Raw genomic sequence first — 6,375 nt, 5'->3', positions numbered from 1 at the left:
TCCAGAGGCCTCCTTTCTAACAGGATCTGAGTATATCCCCTGTGTTCAAAACCTTCCTGTGGTTTCCTATGTTGTTCATTGTGAAAGTCCTAACAATTACCTCTAGGAGCTCTGTGATCTGTCCCGGTCATTTCTCTGGTCTTGTTTCTTACTGTCTCCCTCTACCACGAAGGTCACACTAGGACGTTGTACTTTCTGTTCTCTCTTGCTATTGGAACGAGTTAGGCAGATTTTCTAAGAAGAATGAGATCCTTGGGTATGTAGAGCATCATGTAGGTGTCTGAGGGCTGCTGGAGGGCCTGTGTCAGGCCAAGGCCTCCCCCTAGAGGCAACCACCTCTCTGACCCTGAGGGTTTTGGCTGAGGCTCTCCTCAGTCCCTACTGCACCGTGAGGTTTCTAAGACTGACAGCCACACACAGTTCTTCTGGGAACCGTTACTCACCTTTCCCCAGTTTGTATCCATCTCAAATGCTCAGCAAATGCTTATCGAGGAGGAAGCAATAATTTCACTGCTACGTGAAGAGACTGCTCTGTTCTGCCCACCCTCGGTAGATATCAGATTCTGTTTACATGTGGGCCAGTTGTCTGAGTCATGTCCTCTGGACCATACCTCTTGGTTTCACGACACAGGGCCTAGCAAGCCCCAGGGTCACAATGAGATCTTGTGACTGGATTAGTGCAAGCCAATTCCAGCTAAGGAAGTAGAAGTGCAGATGGTTTCAGTGTATTCTTCTGCTCTCTGGCTCCTGGAAACCTTTCCTCCTGGCTGCCGTGCATAGCTGCTTTAGAAGTGTTCACTGGGCTGAAGTTGCCAGGAACAGGAGAGAGCACTGACCTCTACAGCAGCTCCTTATCATAGATACACAACCAATGTTGGATGTATATCAGGCCCAGTTACTCAGTTATCATGCTTCATATGTTCCAGTGTTGTTTAGGACAGTGTTGTCTGTATCCTGCAAGAGACTTCTCCATAGAATGCCCCAGAATAAGATCCTCTCATGGAACAGGAAAGGGGATGCTCCTTTGAGAAACTGATTTTTTTTTTTAATCATGTAGACACTGTGATTCCTGTAATTGATTATCTTTCCCCCTTTTCTTCTGGTTGCAGTCATATACACAGTCCATGTGCAGCAAATATTTAGGATCTTAAGGCATTTATGTTTTACATCAATCATTTTCTGTATTAATTATTGTCTGGGTTCATTTTCTGTTGCTAATAACATAATTCCACAGACTGGATATGTTATAAAGAAAATAATCTTATTTTGGCTAATGATTCTTGTCTAAGATTGAGGGCTACACCTAGTGGCTTTCTTGCTGACAAAGACCCAAGGCAGCTCAGCAAGAGGCAGGGCTGCATGAGAGATCTAGCTAAACTGGCTTTTAGATCCGACTCACTCCTGAGCTAGCCCTTAACTCACTGATCCAGTATTTCCACTGCTGGCAAGAAAGGACTAGCCTATTCATGAGGGCAGGGTCCTAAACACTTTTAAAGATCTTACCTGTCCCACCTCTTAATAGCTCATAATGAGAATTAAATTTCAGCATGAATTTCAGAGGAGGTAACCATGTTCAGACCATGACAATCATCTTTGTGTTCTATGTCTATTTTTAATTTTATTAATTTTCTCAGTTTAAAAACTTTGTACTATTATTTTTTGCAATCCTTCTAAAATCATATAGAAGAAGGAAGAGTTTAAATAAATAATAACCCCATGCTATAACAGGTGTTCCCACCATACCCAGCATGACCCAGCCACTATCTGCATAGAATCCAGAAAATTCAAGGGTCCAACGACACAGGACTTCCTTTGCTAAGGGAACAAAGAGAAAAGACCAAAGCATTTCTTGATACTGTAGCTAACAAGTGGTACTAATGCTCAGAAGCCCACCCAGAAGCCTGAGAAATGTGGATAGACTTCCCAGGGATACAACTACTTAAAGCAAAATTAGTAATCAGTAAGACAAGCCACACCCATGCCTGGTGTTTTCATTCTGCGCATGTAGCTAGCTCTCAGCCAGGCCTGAACAACTGGCACAGCTGTCCACAGCTGGGGACTTCAGTATTCCATAAGCCAGCAGCTGGGGAAGGAGAGGGAGAGAGTGGGATGCACTGTAGCTCTACTGTCTCTGCTTAAAACATGACATCAGTTTAAAACACCTGTTTGAAAGAGGGAAGTCTTCAGATACCATGAGCTCATTCATTCATTCATTGGCTTCCTACCATGAGTCAGACATTGTCATAAGAAAGTGTAAAGAATACAAACATGGGCAAGGCACAGACTTTAAGAAAAGGTAAGCAAAGTAAATCCATTGTATAAACATCTTGAACGTAAGTTAAAAATGTTAAGTGCCAGAAAGGAGTATAGGTAAACGGCTATGGGCGTTGAGAAGAGGGTAGAGTTTCCTTTAACTGAAAGATCCGAGAAACATTCAAAGAGTTTGGGCTGCATCCTGAAGTGGGAAACATTTGGACACTGCAGGCAGAGGGTGTGGAAACAACAAAGATATGGATGTATTTAAGTGAAGGGCATATTTTGGAGGACAGTAATTAGGTCAGTCTGCCTCTTTTCAATGATTTATTATTTTTATTAAAGTAGACTTGGATGGGTTTGGTAAACCTCTGCTTTTTATTCTGTTTCTGCCATGGTTGGATTTGTTTAGCAATATGTGAGAAGCCTAGTTAATAAACAGAGTTCTCACTTTAACACGTCATAAAATCTGAAAGACACCAGTGATAACAGCTCTCTTTCCTGAGCCTTCTTGGTGCCATGTAACTAACACCCCCTTTCGAGGATCCTTGTTGATAAATCACAGTGCCCTCACATTCATGAGGGCAAGATCACCTTTGCTCTGGCTGCTGGAGGCAGAAGCAGTCATTGCCAATGGCCTTTATGGCCATTTGTCATACCAGTCAGTCATGCCTTCAACTGTGCCGTCTTGTAAGAGATGCTCAAAACTTATGGACAAAGGCAGAGTCTTCCAGGAACAGAAGAAACATGGAAAATCATTGGTTAGGTATAACCAAAATACATGCATGAAACATAGCCTAATAGCTTTGTCATACAGTACCAAAGAACAGTTTATGGTTTTTTGTTAGAGAGATTTTGTCATTTATTATATGTGATAAATCTACAGCTATTTTATTATTTGGTAACACTTTTTTTATTTTGTAGTAAACCCTTTTAGCAACAGTAAGTTAAAAATTGGAAGTCCAAGTTTAATAAAACACTAAGAGCAACATTTGTGTCTCAAGAAAGATGATGATGAATTCAGGACTCGCTAAAAGATTTGCAGGCATTCACTATCCACCCAGGGGGTTGGCAACACGAGGAAAATGTGAAACACAAATCTGCTAAACAGGCATCAACGTCTACTTCAAGCTATTTTAAGAAGCCTGTGCCCTTATTACTTAATACGTTTAAGCTTTATAAGGCACAATTAGCACTCTGTGCTTAGATCAAATGATTCTTCTAAATTAATGTCATTCACATTTGTTTCTGCATCTTCTTGTACATTTGCAAAAAAAAAATAAAAGCATTAGCTTATCAGATATGATCAGGTGTGCTTTGTAATGTGACTACTTGCTGGGTGAAAAGTGTTAACTCTGCCTTTCTGTTCACTTGTGCTTGCACTGTACATATTATCTTCAGACCCATGTTTCTTTGTAGGAGTTAATTTAAAAAAATTATTTATTTGAAAGGCAGAGTTACAGAGAGAGAGAGGAAGAGACAGAGACCTTCCATCCACTGGTTCACTCCTTAAATGGCCCTAACGGCTGGGGCTTGGGTAGGCCAAAACCAGGAACCTAGAATTGCATCAGGTTCTCTCACACAGTGGCATGGACCCAAGTGTTTGGTCCCTGTTCTGCTGCTTTCCCAGGCCCATCAGATGGAATAAGAAATAGAGCAGCTGATAGGGGATGCTGGCACTGAAGGCAGCAGTTTAACCTGCTGTGTCACATGATGGCCCCAGGAGTTAATTTTTTAAAAATCATTTGTCCACCTTAGAGAAGCTAATTGAGATTAATGTAGATATTATAATCTGTGCACACAAGTAAACCAGAGAGATTCAAGTAAATTTCAATTAGCTGACAGTGAGGGCACTGACATCATTCTCACCCCATGTGTGTGCAATTGCCATTCCTTCCTTATAGCTTAGTACATATTAAATGTGACTACTAGTCAAAGTGATCAGTTTCAGTTCATAATTGATTATAATGATAGGATTAAGAGTCAAAGGGATCACATAAACAAGACTAGTATCTGCTAATACTAACTGATAGAATTAAAAGGGAGAGAAGGATCCAACATGGGAAGTGGGATACACAGCAGACTCATAGAATAGCAGATGTCCTAAACAGCACTCTGGCCTCAGAATCAGCCTTTAAGGCATTCAGAGCCAGCTAAAAAGCCCATGAGAGTATTTCAGGCATGGAAAGCCAAGATACTCTGGCAAAACAAACAAACAAAAAAACAACCAACCTAAATGAAAGATCTCTGTGAGTGAGATCCCAGCAGAAAGAACAGACCATCAAAGAAGGAGGTACCTTTCTCTGAAGGGAGAAGAGAACTTCCACTTTGACTATGACCTTGTCTAAATAAGATCAGAGTTGGCAAACTCAAAAAGCTTCCATAGCCTTGGCAACTCATGACAAGAGCCTCAGGTGATTACTGATGCCATATATAAGAGTGTCAATTGTTAAATCAACAACAGGAGTCACTGTGCACTTACTCCCCATGTAGGATCTCTGTCCTTAATGTGTTGTACTATGTGAATTAATGGTATAACTAGTACTCAAATAATACTTTACACTTTGTGTTTCTGTGTGGGTGAAAACTGTTGAAATCTTTACTTAGTATATACTAAATTGATCTTCTGTATATAAAGATAATTGAAAACTAATCTTGATGTGAATGGAATGGGAGAGGGAGTGGGAGATGGGATGGATGGTTACAAGTGGGAGGGAGGTTATGGGGGGCAAAAGCCGCTATAATTCAAAAGCTGTACTTTGGAAATTTATATTTATTAAACAAAGTTAAAAAAATAAATAAAATATATCTTTAAGAAAAGATAAGTTTATTGTTATACCAAAAAACTTGATATTTATGTGTATCAATAGTAAAATATCTGTGCTGAGTCTTCTAGATACCTGGATGATGATTAAGTTAATAACTCTGAATAAAAGATATCCACCAAGAAGTGACTAAAGTATCCTGGCTGGGTGGGGTGCGGGGGACCAGCCACATTTTCACTTTTCATGCATATTCCTTGGCTGGGAAGTCTAGGTAGAAAAGTCCTGGGCTCTGAGAATACTACAGACCCGAGTACTATTCCTGGCTTAGCTACCAGCTAACCAAATTTGGTCATCCGACAAAATGAGGAAAGGAGTGTCCACCTGGCAAGGTAATTGAGAAATAGTTATACCAGGCCATGGCTGAAAAGAGGCCAACATTGTGCCTGGAAAATCTAGGTGCAGAGACATTTCAAACAAGTTCAAACCCACGAAGTCCATTTGTCTTGTACCCTGGACGAACCTGGTCTGTTCATTTCTAACATGGTCAGACCCTTTTGGAGGGAAACAGCTGGGAGCACAGTGAGACTAGTGCTGTAGCTCTTGACTCATGGTGGAGGCTCTTCCAGGCGTATTTCTCAAGTCATCACAGCACCATGGGTTAAAGGAAGGAAAATATTGATGTTTTATTGAATTACTCCTATAGGTGGGATCATATATCAGAGCTGTGATCTAAACCATGAGCCGGTGCAGGAGGAATGCACAGCTGAGACCGATGAGATAAACCTTCCACAGCCCTGACTCCTCCAAGACCCAGTAAATTGCTTCCTTTATTTAATTACAAATTAATTGAAAACACTCCCATGCTGATAAAACAATACTAGTCCCCGATTTGTTGATAATAGCCTAATCCTCCTGTAATAGTCCCGTAGACACCATCACATGATTATGTCATCAATTTTACACTTGCAGGGTCTGGATAAACATGGCTGCCTGAGGTTCAGGGAAAGGATCAACACACAGAGAGGTATGCCTCAGGAAGGATAATTTAAAGACAAGTTTGGTGTCAATTGAGCTTGGGTGGATTCCCAATTCTGCCAGTCACTAGCTGGGAGGCATTTGGGAGTCCTTGGAGCATTTGAAGATTAATACATGAAAAAGACTAGCACTGTGCTAGTCACATGGTACAAGGTTCATTAATGTTACATGCATTCTCTTTTTGTCCCTCTCCTCTATTAAGCACTTAAGGAACTTAAGTTTGCAATGGGTGCAAAGTTCTCTTAGTTCCAGAGGGCCTGCGACTGTAAGGGTACCCTCTCCAGCTTCCAGCCTCTAGCACTCCTGTTAATCTCATTGTCTA

The sequence above is a fragment of the Oryctolagus cuniculus genome, chromosome 7 (assembly GCF_964237555.1).
Source record: "Oryctolagus cuniculus chromosome 7, mOryCun1.1, whole genome shotgun sequence".
Lineage (NCBI taxonomy): Eukaryota > Metazoa > Chordata > Mammalia > Lagomorpha > Leporidae > Oryctolagus > Oryctolagus cuniculus.
The sequence above is the reverse complement of the archived record's forward strand: the minus strand, read 5'-3'. Positions refer to the sequence as shown.